Genomic DNA, 21,299 nt, shown 5'->3' with positions numbered 1-21,299 from the left:
TTGTCATTTTTCCAAGTAAGCATGATTCGCAACTATCATTTGACTTTAGATCAAACGACTCCAAGACTCCATCTTTTTGGAGTTGGCCTATGCGTTTCTTGCTTATATGTCAAAGACGACAATGCCATAATTATGCTTTATCCAAGTTATTATTATTAGTAGAATCAATACACAAAACATTATTTCCTGAGTTATCTACAACAGACACAGCTTCATAGACACCATCACAAGGTAATGCTTTAAAATAAAGAACATTATTAAAGAAAGCATCAATAGAACCAACTTCATTATTAAACGAAAAGGTAAACCCTTTTTTGTATAAAGCATGAAAGGAAATAATATTTCTTGCCATTCCTGGTGAGTAACAACACTTATTCAAATCTAAACTTAACCCACTACTTAGCGATAAAGTATAAACTCCAATCTTGGTGACAGGTGAAGCTTTCCTATTCCCCATGATCAAGTTTATTCTTCCTTGCTCCACATTCCCACTTCTTCTTAGTCCCTGCAAGTCACAACAAATATGAATACCACAACCGGTATCAAGGACCCAAGATTTAGAATGGGGTGAGTTATTAGAAATGATAGTGTAAATACCTGCATGGTTGGGTTTGACTTTCCCATCCTTCACATCCTGCTGGTACTTTGGGCAGTTCCGCTTCCAATGAGATTTTTCATGGCAATAGAAGCATTCAGCCTCTTTTGGGTCAGACGAAGGAGTAATGAAACCTTTCTTGGTTCCACTTGAAGAAGAGCCATCAAGGGTCCGAGCCTTGGTACCCATCGAAGATCTCTTTCTCTTCCTCCCTCGACTTTTCCCGATTGCCAAAACCGGAGTTGAGTTTGGAGTAGGAGTGATAGCAACCGACTTCCCCTTAAGACCTGTTTCTGTAGTCTTGAGAAGTCCCTGAAGTTTTCTGAGGGTGACCTCTTCCTTGTTCATCTGATATGTCATGCGGAATTGATCATAGAACGATGGTAAGGAGTGCAAAATGATATCTATTGCAAGCTCCTCAGGGAAGTTCACATTAAGCTTCAGCAAACGATCCACATACCTTTGCATTTTCTGCATGTGGCTCGTGACGGAATCTCCGTCCTTCATCATGGTTGTTATCATGGAGCAGATGATTTCGTACCTCTCTTGTCGTGCACTTTGATGGTATCTTTCCATCAAATCTTGGTGCATTTCATAAGGGTAGAAATCTTCATAGGACTTTTGGAGTTCTGCTGTCACTGTGGCCATCATGATGCATGCTACTTTCGTAGCATCCCTTTCATGTGCCTGAAAGTCAGTGATCTCCTGAGGAGTTGCAGTGGACTCATCAATTTCCTTAAGCTCCTTGTCAAGGACATATTCTTTGTCCTCGTAGCGGGTAATCATCCTGATGTTTCTGATCCATTCATTGAAGTTGGATCCATCAAAGGTGACTTTCCCACACAAACTCATAAGAGTAAAGGAGCCATTAGGATTCAAGCCAGAAGCATTATTTGAAGACATCTAGAAGAGAAGAACAAGTTTAGTATAGATTTAAGAGAGTCCTTAATAAAACACCCAAATGTAATATTAAGGCTAGGATCCAATCACAATATAATATAACTTAGAAGAGGTATGCCGTAATCTAAGCTATACTATATTTGAAAGGTAGGTGAATGACGATTCACCAATTTCCACCACGAAAACCGAAATATTAGATATTAGGTTTTATTGGATTTTTAGAAATTCCTAGATTCTTTGAGATTCAATGAACTTTTCAAAGGCATGTTTCAATCTCGAGAGTGTCCTCCAAGTTTTGTGACTGGGATACCGAGGCTCACAAAACGAGGTGTGAAGTAACCATCCAAATCACTTGGTACCCTTAAAGTTTATCACTCAATCGATGTGCCGGTAAACCACACACGCTCCACCGATACTATAATAAACCTTAAGTCACCCTTTACCTACCTTGTTAAGTCCAAGTTAGTGTGCCGGTTAACCACACACGCTCCACCAACGACATAGACAAAGTGTAAAGTGTAATTTCATGGATTAGCACCTTATTCACATTTTCCTAAAGTAACTAAGATTGGGAATTTAATAAAACATTTAGTTACTTTATAATATTCATCATACTTTGAATGAGAGTTTATAAGTCATTGTCTTACCCGTTCGGCTAACGACCCTCTACCAGTCAAGCAAGCGGTGGGTGAGAGTAGACACCCATTAAGTCACCATTTTATAGGCAACAACCTTATACCCACCTTATAGACCGGCTTCGTGAATGAGGCGTACTAGCGGTAAGACGACTTTATTCTTATACATAAATATATAATTATTAAATCATCATAATATAAGTATAAGGGTTGAATTTTAACTTTTAAAATTCTAGGGGTTGGAACTTAAAGTTTTTAACTTAACTTTTCTTGTTCCAAAACTTGAGGGAAAGTTTTGTAACTTTCAAAATTTTCATTTCTTGTAACTTATGAGTTTAATAGAGTAATAAAATGAAGACTCTTCATTTTTCTAACTCTTGTTTTTGTTTTAATGGTTTTAATTCAAGTGTGACTCTTGGTTTTCCATAACTTGAGGACAAGTTATGGACTCCGTTAAAACACATTATGATCAAGAATTAATCTACCACATAGGTTACAAATAATTCCTATGATCATCTAAAATATCATAAGAACAAGAACATGAATATGAACACAATCAAAAATTACATTTAAAACTTTGTAATTTTGATAACTAGTTATTGTAAATGAATTAACAAAGACATTACACCACCAAAAAACAAGTTTTCAATTACCAAAATAGTTTAGGGTAATGTTTCTAATTCATTTCTAGCAACTAAATCGAAATTTTGCAATCAGCCGACCCTACTCGCCGAGTGCATGAACTCACTCGCCGAGTTGGTTGAAGATACTCATGAACTCGACGAGTCCCCCCTATAGACTCGACGAGTCCACTCGTAGACAGCAAGATTTTCGACTTTTTTCAACTTTTAAGCACAAATAAAAAGCAAACAAGCCTAGGCTCTGATACTACTAATGGGTTTTGAGCATTCTAACACTTCCTAAGTGTACATGCAACCCTAATAACCTTGGATCTATGTTTGTCTAATTATCATGCAAAGTTGAATTCCAAGGTTATATTCCTATCTAGCATACATGGGGAACAATTTTAACTTAAAGTATAGATAGAATAACTTACCTTGTTGTTGTTTGTGTTCCTTGAAACCTTGTGAGCCTAGCACCCCAAGTGTGATGCCTCAAATGCTTCACACAACACCAAATGCTCTTGGAAGAACTTATGAGAGAACACACACTTCTCAAAAATCGGCCAAGCCCTCTTGTTTCTTAGTCTAGCCGATTTTAGGTGGAGAACATGTTTCTTATATAGTGTTGACACATCTAGGGTTAAACCCTAATGTGTCATGACTCTTCATTTCCATGACCCATGGGTTTCTAACTCCCATGGAGCATCCATGGAGCATCCTATGGGTGGAACCCAACTTGATAATCCATGGAGCCTCTTAGCCCACTATACAAGATATGGATGATTTACATAATCAACCCATATATTTAATTAGTTATCTTTTGATCACATAATTAATTCTAAATTAATTCTTGATCAAACTAATCAAATAATATTATTAATATATTAGAACTTATAATATATTAATAATCTCCAAGTGTTATTTCTCTCATTTAGTCTATCCAATTGCACGGTGCTATGCAACCCAAATGGACCATGCCGGGTCGGGTCAAGTACATACCAAAAATAGTTATGGACTTAGACACTTTATCCAACAAGACTATGAGCTAGAAAGGATTACATACCAATTTGGGGCTTGAAAGAGGTGATTTTGGATCAAACTTTGAGTTTTTAGAGAGAGAGAGTAGAGAGAGAGCAGAAATGCTTCAAATGATGCCCACTAAACTTTATATATGGTTCGGGTTTGAGGCTCGGTGGAATTCTACCGGATACTGACGTTAAACGGGGCTTTTGGTTTTACCCGATTAAGTTGTAGTAACCCGACGTGGTTGAAACTATAAATTTTCCAAACTAACATTTGTGATGTTTCCACGTGTTTCTAATGTGTTTGGATACTCACGAGATCATAATAAAAGTCCTAATTTAAATGACCTAATCCAAAAGTCAACTGAAAAATCGGAAATACTAACAGTTTTACTGACAGAAATGGGTTACAATGACGGAAAGTTTTCGGATTGTCACAAAACGCTACAAGTATGGTAGATACTTGTACACTTCATTCTGAACCGATAACCAACCACCAACTTTTAAGGAAAATAAGGGTTTTTCCTAGGATAACATAATTATTCTTAACCAAACTTTGTAACAAATGGATGACTCAACTTTTCTTATAAGAAAACATGGGATTTTCTTGGATAACAACTTTCTCAGAAAAACCAAAGAAAAGTTGTTCTTTTTACAGAAACAACCAGCTTATGAACTCACCAGTTTTATGCTGATATTTTTAAAAGTGCTTGTATTCTTAGGCTCTCGTTAGACAGGTATCCCGCAAACTTTTGGACAAGAAGGAGCATATAGATTCCTTTGTAATGTAATATTTTGTGTTTACTATGCTTGTATTCTTAGGCTCTCGTTAGTCACGTCTTTACTTTTGTTCAAACTAATGTATCTATAAAACATGTATTCCTTTCCTTTCAAACAAATGCAATGATTCCTATGTAATGTAATATTTTGTGTTTACTATGCTTACTATGTACATTGGTTGTGATACTTTACATGACGTCCTCCGCCCCAGAATGTTTCCACCATCGGTTTTGGGGTGTGACACTTTACTTTCCGCATCTAACTATATAACCTTCTAACAATCTAACATAATATTATTGTTGAGCTTATAGATCCTATGATATTAACTATTCCGCTAAATACTTGTTCTAACTTTTGTTCAAGTTTGTATCAAAGTTATTCTCTCAACAATTTGTATCAGAGCTATAGTGGCTGCTTTTTGAATATCGGAACTCTGATTCTTCAAAAAGGCCTTCCATACCACTGAAGCTGCACTTAAAAAAGGCACAAGCTCTTTCGTTGAATGTTTCCAACAGTATTGGTGGTTCAAATCGAGCGCCAATACTGGTTGTAAATGAATATCATCACTAATCACAAAGAATGGAAAGGTACTTAAGAAGACTTGGAAGCGACGTATGGTGATCCGTTGAAGAAGGACCGCATGTCTTGGTTCTTACACCTTCTCAAAATGAAGGTGCCATTGTCAGACTAGGAGGAGGTCAACTAAACATGAACGGTCCCACCAAGGATGATATTGACAAAATAGAAAACGATGTAATAGCCTTTTATGAGATATCGTATGGAGTTGCCCCTAACAACTTCGATATCATCATAAATTGCAAATCTGCAAAAGAAATCTGGGATGTGCTCAACAATCTGTATGAGGGAACAGAACAAGCTCAACACAAAAAGCTTACTACTGCACTCAATGAGTTAAACAACTTTAAAGCGCATGCGGGTGAAAGCTTGGAAGACTCTTTCAAAAGGTTCAACCTGATAGTGACTAAACTATCCAATACGGGTACTGTAAGAGGCAATCATGAAACAAACCTTCAATTCATGAATGGTTTGGGAATACATTAGACAACGGCCAAATGATTGTTCAAGGAGATAGGAAGATTAACACATTGTCCCTCTATAAGCTCTATAGAGAATTACAAGCTCAAGAGTCACCGTACTCAAGGATTGTTCAGACTTCGGGGGTCCACTTGCTCTTTTAGCACAATCATCCCAAACACATCCCACCTCGTATGACTCTTTACCGCAGTCATATGAAGCAGACTCAGAGTATGACTCTCTACCGCAGTCATATGAAGCAGCTCATCCCATAGCCCTTGTCAGTCAAAAATTCAATAGATTACCACCTTGATTTCGTAAAAACCAACAATACACCCGACCACCTTTCAACCGCAACTTCCAAAACAATAAATCTCGCTTCACGAAGAATCCTCATCCTCCACCGCAGTCTCAGTTAAATCAACCCAAAGATACACCACCACAGTCTCACTCTACTGACTCCGGTACACCCTCTGAAGACTAGAGTGATGTGATAATATGTCACAAGTGTAACAAAGAGAACCATTTTGCCAAAGACTATAAGGCAAATGTTGTGAAAGATCGAGCCTTCTATATTCGAATGGCGCAAGTATTGGATGAAAAAGAAAAAGGAAAAGCTTATGTTGCTCAAGTGAAAAGAAATCAACAAGTGTGGTCATCCGGAGAAAAGAAAAAGACAACCACAACAATGGGAAAGGAAAGATATGTATGGTAGCAACCGCTGATGAAGACGTATCAACACAACTGAAGAAAAACAATTGTTATATAGCAACAGATGGAACCCTTAGCATTGTGGAACAGTAAAAACTTAAGATTTAGTCTTTAAATTGTAGCATGCATGATTTTCAACCTTACATAGACACACTCAATGACACATGTGTTGCTGTCCTTTCAGACTACAATAAAACCTTAGATGACAAGAACATTGGATCACAAGAGATGTTTCATGTTAGATGACGTTTGGAAAACAAGAGACTCAAAATGGCTATGTTAGACAAGGACTTGATGTTAGAGAAGGATGCTAGAATGTTAAGTGAAACACAACTAGAGATAGCTTTGAATCAGAGAGATTTAGCACAGAGTGAAATTGTATGCTTAAATCTTTTAATTGAAAAACTTTTTAATGAAAGTGAAGCCATTGAGAATCTAGTTAATAATGCAAATATTGATAATACTTTTAATTGGGGTTGGTCAAATGGATATCCAAACGCAACGGATTCCTCAACATGGTTCACCCCTGAACGTCCCTATGTCCCACCTGACCGCAATTTTCTGTTTCCGGTCAATAACAAAACATTTCCTGAGGATATTCAAACTCATTTTGGAAAACTCCATGATCTGAGTAATAACTGTGTTATTGAGGAAATACTTCCTGAATTTTCTTACTCTGTCGATGATACTGATGGGTTTCTGTCATAAGAACATCCTATGTGCTCATACAAACCCTAATGCTTGGATCTAGGTTTCTCTATTGTACATGCAAGTTATCCAAGACTATAAACCCTAATTCTAGCATTCATGTAATCATATTAACATGAGAATAGGTTTAAGATCATACCTTGATTTTTATGTAGCAATAACAATCTCAATTCCTCTTTGTATTGACTTTAAAAAGCTTAGAGTCACAAATGTCACTCCTCTAATGGTTCACAAACACCAAGAGCAAAAGGATGAATAAATCATATTTAATCCTTTCTCTCCATAGTTCATCCTATCAAGTTGCTTTGGTGAAGGCAACTTAAAAGGACCATGCACCATCGGGTCAAGTACATACCAAAATAGTTATGGACATAGACACTAATCCAATAGTCTCCCACTTGGATAAGTCTAATAACTATTATGCATATGACTTTAGATCCTGATCTGCAATCGTAGCTTTCCAAAGCCGCTGTCAACTTTGATCCTATCAGATACACGTGTCCTTTAGATAAGGGATCATATATTCCTCCATTCTAGATATCGTATGAGACATGATTTCTAATCATTCTCTTTGTACTATTTCTTGATTTCCGATTTATGAAGACTAACTAATTGAACAAATCAAATTAGCCCTAGCTCGGCTGAGCATTTACGTTTGCCATCACTAAATCATCGAGGGGCCCAAAGATATCGCTTTTATCCTACTTTGGATAAAAGGAATGGTTAAACATTGATTCAATGCTCGCTTTGACATGTATTCAGAAACAACTTAACTTTTAGAAAAACAATACTTATTGAATTTCATAAGTTCATGTTTCTAATAGTTAGTGCTTTGATAATCTTTTATAAATTCTTCTTGAACTTATACACCATTGCCTTAGATAGTTCATATGTGTGTCTAAACAATTAATACTAATTGCGAAACATGACAATTCAAATCATGGAAAGGGATACCGTCACCATAATCGAATTCGAGAATGCAATTTTACAATCACTATCTTCTTAAAAAATTTCTTAGTGAAAGCATTTTCTCACAATCATTTTCATGAAGGAGGAAGTCTTATGACACTTAGATTTAAACGGTGTATGTGTTCCTATACATGTGAATTTGTTAAAACCAAGGTTTACAACAAATTCAAACTCATATGGACCGAACTTTCTTAATCTTGATTTCTTGCCTTATAGTAGCACGGCTGCCCACCATGTCTTCCAAGTAGTTAAGCAACTCACCTTTTCCTATCAATGTACTGTCATTGATCAAGGTCCTTTCCTTTTATGCATTCAAATGAGAACTCATAGGACTCACATGCATAATTAATTCAATTGGAACATCACATAAAAAAAATAATGTCAACACGATAGGTTGTTAACCTCAACTCGTGTGCTAGTGATGATCGATAAGGTTTATTTGATTTGTTCTTGAAACCTTTCAGGACCATTAAGACTCCAACTGACTCCTTTACATATAAGATTCTCTTGTCAATAAACATTTCTTGACAAACAAATATTCAAGAGTTAGTGTAGTTTTTATCAAAACACTTCATAAATTGGTCCTTTGTTAGTCTTTATCTTATCCAAGACATCACAACTTTCCACATTTGATGAACGTTATAAACCTTTTAATACTTGTCACTCATTGTCACAATCTTAACTCTAAGACTTGTTTTGTAACGAAGTATGATTGACTTCTTGATTTAATCGTTTCTTCAATTCTTGATTCCTCTTCTTAAACATACAATTGTACTAAGACTCACTTAGAGGATCATTTGAGATATGGTTGTTAATCATTAAGACCTATCATAAAACATAAAAGGTACTCTCCCTTCTTCTTAGAATGTAGAACCTTTTATCTTTCTGCCTACTTGATTCTTCTTATTTGTTATGCTATTGATTTAAACCTTTTTAATCAATTCCGAATTACACTTAATCTTATAAGTATAATCATATTTACTAAACCTTTAGTAAGTCATGACAAATATCTTTGTTACTCTTATGGTGGACATGATCAACACACAACTCTGTGTGCTCGATCTCCTAGTCCTTCACTTGACACTTTGTCAACGAATTAGTCTAATTTCCAAATATGAAATTTCTCATTCATCATGCAACCAAGTTGCGTGATTCCAAATTTATGTCCAATTGAAATTTGGGCGATGAGAAACTCTCCCTACTTGGTAAATTGTCGACATTTCCATAAATAAGAATCATATCCATTCGTTGTAGAAATAAGTAAACATCAATTTTCATAACGATTTCATTGCATGGAAATAAACAAATAAATAAATAAGTCAAACAAATTTTATTTTATTTATAAAAGCAACAGAAAACATTTGTCCTTACAATGCAAAATCCATTGAAAACTATGTAGTCGAATATTCCTAACAATTCTATCATAAATATATAAGCTCAAAATCTAATCTTCAAGTCCATGCGATTGAGATCCATTTCTTTGTGATTAGACTCATCTTGCTCCTTCATCAAGCTTCCTTTCTTTTCACCAATCCTGCAAAACATTCAAATGCAATCTTATCACATCATGTATTAAGAATCAACGAATAGGAACTTAATGGAGTTAGATAGTGGATTTTATACCTGAAGCACAACCATACTCTTTGACTCTCCCATCTTTGGAATCTTCAGGCTCTTGGGGCAGACTTCTATCCAACGCCCTTTCTCTGGGCAGCAAACGCAGGTCGCGTCTCTTAGAACGTCCTCGGAAGCATGGTCGGTTGACTCTCCCAACAAATACGCTCCATTGATTCGCCAAATCATTTCTGATTCAGCAGCAATGAGCATGTAAGTTAGGTCAATGAGGTTATCGTCATGATCCATCATATAATACTTTCTTTTGAACTTATTATATGATTCAGGAAGTGACTGCAGAACCCAGTTCACAGCCAACTCATTGGGAAATGACACACCTAACATAACCAACCTATCAATGTGTGATTTCATTCCTAGAATGTGGGCACACACGGATTTACCATCTTCACGTTTCATTTCCAATAGGGTTGTGGGTTAGGGAGAACAATTGGAGGGGGTGGAGGAAGTGAAGCATGATTTCTTGTTCCTTGATCGAATCGTGGAATACCATCTTCATGTGGAATGTTTGTTACACGGGATTTGGGAAGACCATAGTTGTCAAACTTTGACATCTACAACACGGGAGAAAACGAATTCAAGTTAGTTGATTGATTGAGTCCTTATTAAATCACCCAAATAAGATACTAAGGCTAGGACCCAACACAATATTCCACAACTCGGGAGAGGGATGTCGTAACCCTAATTGCAGAATATTTGAAGGTAAGTGAATGACGATTCACTAATTTCGACCATGAAAATGAAAAATAAATTTAAGTTTTAAACCTATGAAAACTCCTAGATCCTTTGAGATTCATTGAACATTTCAATGACATGTTTAAATCTCGATATGCCTCTCTTGTTTGTGACTGGGATGCTGAGCATCACAAAGCGGGTGTGAATAACCATGCAAACGTACATGGTGCCCTCACATGTTACAATCACCTATTCGATGTGCCAGTAAACCACACACGCTCCACCGAACTATGACAAACATTGAGTCACCCTTTGCTACCTTTGCTTAGAACCATTTAGTGTGCCGGTAAACCACACACGCTCCACTAACATCTTCGCAAGGGAACAAAGTGTAATTTCATGGAATTGCATCAATTCACTTTGCCTAAGTAACTAAGATTGGGAATTTGAAAACCATTTAGTTACTTTTGTACTTCATCATACTTATAATGGAAGGTTTCGTCCTATCCTACCCGTTTGGCTAACGACCCTCTACTAGTCAAGAGTGTGGTGGGTAAGAGTGGATACCCATTCAATCGCCATATTATAGGCAATTTCCTTAAACACCCCTCATAGACCAGCTTCGTGAATAAGGCCTACTAACGGTAAGACTGACTTTTACTTATAATGTTAGACTTTTAGTGTTATATATAGTATAGGGTGTATTTTACACTTTTAAAATACTAGGTGGTCAAATTTAACAATTATACTTTTAATTCAATTAAATTATAAACCTAAACTTTTATGGATTTATTAAACCTCTTTTAATTATACACCTTAATTAATTAATAAAACCACAAGGGTGTGATTTGAACTTTTTTAAAAGAATACTAGGGTCTTAGAATTTAACATTCCTAATTAAATTTTAATCAACTTTTAAATTCCAAAACTTTGGGGCAAGTTTTGAAACATTTCAAAACATTAGGGTTTAGAATTTAAATATACATCAAAATTAAACAATTAATCAAAATTTAAATTCCAAAACTTGAGGGCATGTTTTGAAACCTTTTTTCAAAACATTAGGGTTTCAAGTATTTAAATTTCAAAACAATAAAACTTTTGGGTTCAAATTTAACCTATAAAACCTACAGGGGAAAATATGAAACTTTTCATAACAACAAGGATCAAATAAAAAATAATCTTAATTAAAATTTAATCACATAATTATCCATATTTGATTTATTTAATGATTTCTTGCGAAACAATTTACCAATTTAATCAAAATAATTAATCAATTATCACATAAGGAAATAAATATTTTATTAATTGATAAATATCCTTAATTAGATCGAGAATATAGTCAAATATATCATAAAATCGGATTTATATTGATATAATATGATAAGGCAACTATCCTTAAGCAAAACAGCAAGAAATCTCGTTTTTCCCTTCATCTATGGACTCAGCGAGTCCAGCCCCCAGAAACACAAAAATCGATTTTTCATTCATACAAAGCATCAATAGAATAGAAACCAATCTAGGCTCTGATACCACTGATGGGTATTGGTCATAAGAACATCCTATGTGCTCATAAAAACCCTAATGCTTGGATCTACGTTTCTCTATTGTACATGCAAGTTGTCCAAGAGTATAAACCCTAATTCTAGCATTCAAGTAATCATATTAACATGAGAATAGGTTTAAGATCATACCTTGATTGTTATGTAGCAATAACAATCTCAATTCCTCCTTGTATTGACCTTAGAAAGCTTAGAGTCACAAATGTCACTCCTCTAATGGTTCACAAACACGAAGAGCAAGATGATGAAGAGGAGAGAGGATGGAGGCTACCCAAAAAACGTGTGAAACCCTAGACGGATGCTTAGCCACGTTTTTGGGTCATAAGGGATGCATATATAGTTAGGCTATGAGGGTTATCTAACAAGGAAACCCTAAATTGGATGCTTAAGCCCTAAGCAACCCATAGATTACTTTCCTTAAGGCCTTGGATGATTTCCTCATGGGCTTTCCCATAGAATTCATCCACTCCTTAATATAAGGCAATCCATAGCCCAAATTGCAATTATCTTATAATTACAATTCCAGTCCGTTATGTTTAATTAATCTCTTTTAGTCACAAAACTAACTACCAATTAATTATTGAATAATATAAATTAAACCATATGATTTCTCCTTTACTATATTATTCTCATAATATATTACTAAATCATATTTAATCCTTTCTCTCCATAATTCATCCTATCAAATTGCTTTTGTGAAGGCAACCCAAAAGGACCATGCACCATCGGGTCAAGTACATACCAAAATAGTTATGGACTTAGACACTAATCCAATAGATACAATTTACCCTGACTCTCAGACATCATCCGCAGTTGATGAGGAAATTATTGGTGCAAATTGTAAAGTCTTATTCCCATCCCTGCAGTCTGACCGCAGCGTCTCTGACTGTAGTCATGATCCACAATCAGTCCCTCTATCTAGTGTCAAAAGTCCCAATAAAGTTAAAAGTTCAATGACTCTTGAACCAATCAATCATGAATTACTAATTGAAAATTTTGAAGTAGGTCAATGTTAAAAAAAAACTGACTTTTCCAGTTCTGATGAATCAAGTACCCTTTTTTCGAAATCTTCAAAAGATTTGAGGAAACCGCAATTAAATATCACTCACAGCGGTTCTCCTAAAACTGAAGCAAAATGAGTTTTCAAAGAGGAACTTCGTTCCCGCGGCAAGCAACGAGAAACTTTTTCAAAAGAAAAGAAATTTATTAAAATTCGGAAGTCCAAAACTCCGGAAAAACATTCATTCTCGAATTATCATTTCAAATCAACTGTTTCAAAGAAAGCAAATGGAAAGGATGTCATAGTTTCCAAATTTACTAAGAAATCATCTGACATAATTTCAAAAAGGAAAAAGTCTTTTCAGACCAATGGTTTTCAAACTTATTCATCAAATGATCTAAAATGGAAGGGTATTTTGCCTACCCCAAAATCACTTTCAAAAGCTCAAAAATGGAAAGGCATTTTGCCAACTCCAACACTCAAAAGGTCACATCCAAAGTTTAAGAAATCATATCACAACACATCTGCACATGTCAATACACCTGCTAGACCTACAAAGTCCACTATTTCAAAACACACAAAAAGAGATGTCAGATCTTACAAACCTCGGACTGAACAAAAACATTACTTTTCTTCAAAAACAAAGTCGAAGCGTAATGTTAGGGAAAATGACAAAACATCCGCATGTCAATGTCAATGTCAAAAATCTAATCATCATGACACATCTTATTTTCCTCAAAAAACTCGCCACTACTCTCAATCTCCCAACACTCCAAAAAAACACAAACACCCAGGACTAGGTGTAAATGAGACTTGAAACCTGTCCCGACAACCTCGTATCATGCATCGATTAAAAACAAGTACGTTACTCCGGGCTCCAAACTTGCTTGGGTGCCCAAATTATACACTTAATTTTGCAGGCCTTGTGCAATGAGGATCAAGACGAATAATGGTTGATCGATAGTGCCTGCTCCTTGCACATGACCAAAAGGATGGAATACCTTCGGGACTTCAGGCTAGTTTGCAATGGGGGTAATTTCACTTTTGGAAACAATGCAAGTGGGATTATCCGAGGTTATGGTGTTCTTACTACTGGAAACTTCTCAATCCAAAAGGTTGCTTACGTATAAAGTCTGAAGCACAATCTTATAAGTTTCGGAAAACTATGTAAGGCAGGCCATCGAGTTGAATTTGATGATCAATTCTATTACATAATGACGAATGATACAAGTACTTTCTTGGTCAAGTCCAGATCCGAAGGTACTATGTACCCTCTGGACGTCTCTTTGATTGTTGGCAAACCGCAACTTTTCTTTCTATGAAAAGTTGTATCCGAAGTGAGTTGGCTCTGGCACCGCAAGCTCGCTCATCTCAACTTTCAGTACATTAACAACTTGGTCACAGTGTAACTAGTCCGTGGTCTCCCCATTATGATGTATCACAATGACGCACTCTGTCCGGCGTGTGAGTGTGTTAAGCAGTCAAAGGCAAGTCATCCATCCATGACCGATTATTCTATTTCTAATCTATTGGAACTACTTCACATCAATCTCTGGTGTCCATCTACCATAGCCAGTATTCACCACAAGAAATATATACTGGTTATAGTGGATGATTTCACACGTTTTACATGGGTCTTCTTCCTTCAACTCAAGTCAGAAACACCGCAGGTATTCATCAGTTTCATCAAGGGAATCGAGCTTCAAATCAAGCTACCAGTGCGACACATCCACAGTGACAACAGCACAAAATTCACCAATTATCTTATAAATGATTTCTTAGTATCCAAGGGTATACGTCACAACTTCTCAGCTCCCTATACCCCACAACAGAATGGTGTTGTTAAACGAAGAACTAGAACTATGGTAGAGGCAGCCAGATGTATGCTTAATTTCGCCAATCTACCTTTGTACTTCTGGGTCGAAGTCGTGGCCACAACCTGTTTTGTAGAGAACCACAACATAGTTTGCAAATGTCTTGGAAAAACTCCTTATGAAGGTCTCAACAACCGAAAACCAAATGTCCACTTCTTCCAAATTTTTGGTTGCAGATGCTTCGTGATCAACAACCAAAGTCATCTCAACAAGTTTGCTCCTAAATCCGATGAAAGCATCTTCTTAGGCTATTCAACTAATATGATCGCATATCGCGTTCTGATCAAACGTACGAGGTTAATCATTGAAAGCTTTGACGTGAAGTTTGAAGATTCCTATGTCCGCAGTGCTGCTTCCTCCTCTGAAACGAAATCAATTCTTGAATCTGATATTTCAGTCCTCTAAATATAGTTGAAGTTAACTATGATGATCTTTTTGATCCCATAGAAACTGCCAAGTTATCCGAAGTTCTGGTCTCCCCGCAAGTTCAATTACAACATGCTGAAGCATTTGGGTCTACACCTTCTGATGGTGTGTCGTTAGGTACTTCCACCTTGCTAGTTCAGGGGGAAAACTCCACTCCGGATCATACTACAACCATCAAGGTTCCAGTACTAACTGAAGCAGCTCCGTCCATCCGTAGGCTATCTCAACCATCGAATGTGTTGTCTGACTCTAATGATGAAAACATAGAAACTATTGATACTTGATCATCAATCCAGGGTGAACATCCTTCAATTCCTAAAGGAATCCCATCCGAAGCCTACGTGGAACCACTTCATTCTACCACAGCACCAACAATTCAAGACAACTCCGTAGGCTCAGCAGGTTGTTCTCAAGTTCATGGGGAATTGTCGTTCCCTATTTTCGAATCCTATGACATTGAAGATATTCCTTCTACCGCAACTGTTGATCATCTTCAACCACGTCTTCACGTTTGGATGAAAGACCATCCACCTGGTCAGACTACTTGCAATCCATCCGCAGGCATTCAAACAAGATCTTCACAAGACTTATCTGATCACTACCACTTTTCAGCATTCATGTCCTCGGTAGAACCTCGATCGATCACAAAATCCTTCCTAGAACCCGACTAGATCTCTGGGATGCAGGAAGAACTAGCAGAATTTGAACGAAACAGTGTGTGGGAACTGATTCCAAAACCGCACGGTCACACCATTGTTGGCACCCGATGGATGCATAAGAACAAGCTCGATGAATCTGGATCCGTAGTCAGAAACAAGGCAAGACTAGTTAGAAAAGGCTATAGTGAACTCGAAGGTGTTGACTATGATGAAACGTATGCTCCAGTAGCTAGAACGGAGGCTATCCGAATATTTCTTGCATACACTACTCACAAAAACTTCAAAGTTCATCAAATGGATGTTAAGAGTGCATTTCTTAATAGGGAACTAAAGGAAGAGGTTTACCTTTAGTAACCTCCAGGCTTTGAAAGTGTAGAATTTCCTGATTACTACTACAAACTAAAAACCCCAAGAGCGTGGTATGAGACTCTCTCTGAATTCCTTGTCTCGTCCGGATTTAAAAGATAAGTAATTGATCCCACTTTATTTAGAAGAGAAAAGGGTGAACACCTGATGCTTGTACAAATATATGTGGATGATATCATCTTCGGATCCACAGATCAGATGATGGTGGATCATTTTGCTAGGCTCATGACCAACAAATTTCAGATGAGCATGAATAGAGAGATTAACTTCTTTCTAGGACTCCAAGTTAAATAGATTCCTCGATGAATCTTCATTCATCAAGAAAAGTATACCTCTAAACTACTGAACAAATACTCAATGGATAACTTCTCTTCAGCTAAGGTACCCATGGTATTCGTCTATAAGATCTCTGCTGATCCCTTCGGAGAACCTTTTGATCACAAGACCTATAGAGGTCTCATTGGGTCTCTCATGTATCTCACTACTAGTGGACCGGATATAGTGTCTGCAACGTGTGTATGCGCAAGGTATCAGGCTGATCCAAAAATGTCTCACATGACTGCAGCCAAATAAATTCCTTGATACCTAAAAGGAAGCAAGTCTCCTGGCCTATGATATCTTGCAGGCAATGACTTTAGTCTTCAAGCATTTACTAATGCTCATCATGATGGTTGCAAGCTGGATAGGAAAAGCACCTCTGGTGGATGTCAATTCTTGGGTGGAAGATTAGTCAGCTGGTCCTCAAGAAAACAAAGTCGTGTGTCATTGTCTACCGCAAAAGTGAATATGTGGCTGCTTCGAGTTTTTGCTCACAAGTGTTATCGATGAAAACACAACTGCTGGACTACGGGTACAGAATGTTGCAGATACCAATCTACTACAACTCTGAGAGTGCCATAGCGATTTCTCACAATCCTATCCATTACTCAAAGACCAAGCATATTGAACTTCGGTATCACTTCATCAAAGACCACATTCCGAAAGGTAACATTGAACTGATCTTTGTTCGTACACATGAAGAGATTGCTGATGTGTTTACAAAGGCACTTGACTCTACCAAACTCAGTGCATTCTTACACATGTTAGGAATGATGAATCCGGACCCTCAATTCTTCCCGAATTGATAGCTATCGTGGGCCATTCATGGTCTCCATTGCGGTTCTAAATGAAAGATATTTATAATAAATGGTTTTGGGATATCGTGTGTATTGCAGTCGTATACCGCAACCATATATTATACTTACCTCTCATTGGTCTTTTGCTTGTTATTACTAATCTCTTTTTCAAATGCTCTTCTCAGTTTCTCCTACCGTGATCATTCACAATGGCAAAGGATCCATCCGTAGTGATGAGTTCATCTACAACATCTTTTTCTCAAAAAAATTTAAAATAAAAATAAAAAAACCTTTTAAAAAAAAATAAATCATAGTGTGCTATTTAATGACTCTTCATTCAATAGAATATTAAATATAAAAAAAAAAAAAAAAACATTTCTTGAGAAACTGTCATCTTTCTTTTTCTTAAAAAACTTTAGTGTCAAACCTATATTAGGTATGATGACAAAAAAGATTGGTTTTCCATAAACACATCTCAAACCTGTCCTTTTCTCTACCTAGAACATCCCATCAGTTACAACCTCCACTCCGTATCCACACGTTTATCCGACATAATGTCGCACGTCTGACTTTTCATTAAATTCTACCCTTTTTAGAAAATCCTCAAAATCTTTTAGAAACATTTTCGATTTTTATGTGGCTAAGATTAAATCTTAATCCATGAGATTCCCCCCAAAATGACTTTTTTTTACCTAGGGTAAATTCCTTTTACAGTTGATCCTATCCCCTATATAAACCCTTCGTCTTCTCCATTAACACTTTACGCTTTCAGAACCCTCAAACCCTCAAATACTCAAAAACTCACCACAATCACAGCTTCTCTAATTCTCAGACACTTTCAATCTTCTACAATTGTGAAATCAAATGTATCAAAGAAACCAACTAAGCCCAGTGGATCTCGAAGCTCCAACCCCATAGACTCTCCCACAATTGTTCCAGTAATTTCCGAGCAATCTTCGATGATCATTCCTCATACAATTCTCCACTCAAGTTGATGATCAAGTTCTTAATTAATAATCCATTGTAATGACTATTCGATGCTTTCACAGATGTGGTTCCTTTGTCTACACTCTTTGAATGCACCTTTTCTGCATATCGACCACTCAACAACCTCCAAGAAGTGCATTTCCGTGGTTGACTCCACGTTGAGTATCAAATCCAATGTACATAGTAAGTAAAGTAAATCAACCATTACATTACATATATGAAACTTTTACATTTGTTTCAAAAGCATAAGTTATACAAGTGATACATAGTATATATGAACAACACGAAACGAGTCTTCTGAGAACTCCGTCTTCGCACAAAAGGATCTTCGGGTACCTGTCTAACACGGACCTGAGAATACAAGCGGTTTGAAAATCAGCATAAAGCTGGTGAGTTCATAAGCGGTTAGTTTTTCTGAAAATGTACGAGTTCCTTTGTTTTCCTGAAAAAGTGGTTATCCAAGAAAATCCCATACTTTCTTAATAGTTAAGTTACCAAACCCAGGTTGTATAGTAAAAGATGTACAGTGAGAACGTGATTGTTCTTATGATTTATAGAATTTAGTTATTTAACTTATTGCACTTTTCTAATTACAAACTACTGTTACTCAGGAAAATCCTATATTTTCCTATGTGTGTAAGTGTGGACTATTACTGATTCCGATTATGTTCATTATCATCCATAGGAAAAACCCATGTTTTCCTGAATGTGTGTGTATTATTACCAATTCTGATCATGTTCGGTGTCTTTCCCAGGAAAACCCCATGTTTCCCTGACTGTGTGTGTGTATCTTTACCGGTTCTGATTATGTTCAATGTTCTCCCCAGGAAAACCCCATGTTTCCCTGACTGTGTGTGTGTGCCTGTCATTCTTCAATATATATTAGCTTTACTACGCACATAAAGCTAGCAATTGAGTCTAAAATGTTAATAATCTAGATTGCGAGTCCTTAACCATACTCAGACTGGATATGACTCGGACCATGGCCAATATCCTTTTTATGACTTTTTTCACCCTTGAACCATTCGGTTTGGCTGTAGCTAGTAGCCAGGCGTGGGATTGTCAGTCCCGTATAGATCTATACACTCAAGCCACGCTCTCCTACGAACGGAGATTCTGGTTACAGGGTTAGTCCTCCACTATCTCGTGCCATGGAAGTGTTACAAGGACGTGTTTCCAATCATTAAGATTACTCTTTACTTTTCGACTAGGAAAGTAGTATTTACGACTGACTATATTCTACATACCTGTCCTTTACACTCGAGCCTAGGTGTTTTATTAAGGACATTACACTCGAGCCTAGGTGTTATTTAATGATGGCTATCCTTTTACACTCGACCCTAGGTGTATTATTAAGGACATTACACTCGAACCTAGGTGTTATTTAATGATTTTGGTCCTTTACACTCGATCCTAGGTGTATTATTAAGGACATTACAGTGATTTGTGTGTTATGATGGTATTTATCCATCACACTCGAGCCTAGGTGTATTGTTAAGGACGTACATATCTTTTATGTTTTCTAATGGAGTCTGTCTTTTACACTCGAACCTTAGTGTTTTATTACAGACATTACAATGGTTTATGTATTCTATCAGTTTAAGTGTGAACAATCAAATGCAAAGTACACAATATAACAGTGTATAATAAGAATTGAAAATCGGGTTAAAAACAAACAACTCTGCAAGTTAAAACAGTTTGTTTAAAAGGTTTTAAATTCTTAAAATGTACAATTATGAAACCATTTAACTGAAATCATGTGATTGAGTACAAGATATTCTTGTACTTTTGCTTGTATTCCCCCCCTGAAAACATTGAAAAACCATTGAAAAAGGGTAGGGGTATGAACGCACCGGACGCGGAAGTGTGTCGATTTCGAATGCTAAGCGTCGAATCGAGGCCTGATAACACGTGAGGTTCCTATGTAAAATGGAATGGCATACAAATATATCTAATTAGATTTACAAATTCTAATTAGATATGAAGTTACACTCGAACGTACTAAAACACCTCCAAACGGGTGTTTAGAGTGACCCGGGTAACATTTACAGACGAGAATTGAAGCGAGGGACTTGGGATTTGAGTTTACTCCCCAAGAGTAAACTTCCTAATTGAGTTTATGGCCTAAACACCCATTCCCCATGAGTTTACGGTCGTAAACTCATGGTGGGGGTGGTTTATGGTGTTTAATGGGTCACATAGGGTCAATACCACTTGGAAATGCTTGGATTAATTTTACCTAAGGCTTGGGATGGATTAAATAAGTGTTGTTTAGGTCCCAAATGCAAAACTTAAAGGATTTTACGGCCTAGGCATGGGGTCTATGGCCGTAAACTCTCATATCTCTTAGAATAAGTGTTGTTAAGGTCCCAAAATTAATCACATGTGATTCTAAAAATTCTAACAAGCCTAGAAATCAATTTTGGGCACCATTTGACATCCTTTTAGGAGTTTACGGCCATGGGGCATGTTCTATGGCCGTAAACTCTCAAATGTGGGGTTTTGATGTGTTTAAAGCCCTTAAAGTATTTTTGGTTGGTTCTATGATTTATTCCAAGGCTTTTGGTGGTGTTGGATGGCTTTCTAACACCTTAGAAGTGAGTTTACACCCTTGTTTAAGGAGTTTACAGCCCAAGCACAAGCCTTGGCCGTAAACTCACACAAACTATTCAAAATTTTTGTTTAAGGTGTTGTAGGTCCATTTCCAATATTCTAAAAATCATATGTAAGTTTTGTTTGTGTCTTGGAAGGGTTAAATGGCTTAAAACCCCTTTAAATATGTTTTTACAGCCTAGGCACCTTCCAGGGCCGTAGACTCTTATACAAGGCTTTAAATCTTGGTTTGAGGCATTCTAAATCCATTTCATAAAGTCCTCTAGCCATAACCAAAGTCCAATTGAGGTTTGGAAGGGTTTTGTTGCTCCAAAAACCCTTTTTATATGAGTTTACGGCCTAGGATTGTTCTAGGGCCGTAAACTCATGATAATGGTCCTATCCCATGGTCTGAACTCGAATTTGAGGGCTAAAG

At 36.8% G+C, this 21,299-nt stretch overlaps 1 pseudogene; it reads left to right on the top strand.

The window, feature by feature from the left end:
• The first annotated feature begins 15,824 nt into the window (after positions 1–15,824).
• Positions 15,825–16,154, top strand: LOC145040354 (putative mitochondrial protein AtMg00820 pseudogene; annotated as a pseudogene).
• The last annotated feature ends 5,145 nt before the right edge of the window (positions 16,155–21,299 follow it).

Source organism: Lactuca saligna, chromosome 4, assembly GCF_052625555.1.
Source record: "Lactuca saligna cultivar CGN05327 chromosome 4, ASM5262555v1, whole genome shotgun sequence".
NCBI lineage: Eukaryota > Viridiplantae > Streptophyta > Magnoliopsida > Asterales > Asteraceae > Lactuca > Lactuca saligna.
Note: the sequence above shows the minus strand (reverse complement) of the source record. Positions and strands in the feature narration are given on the sequence as shown.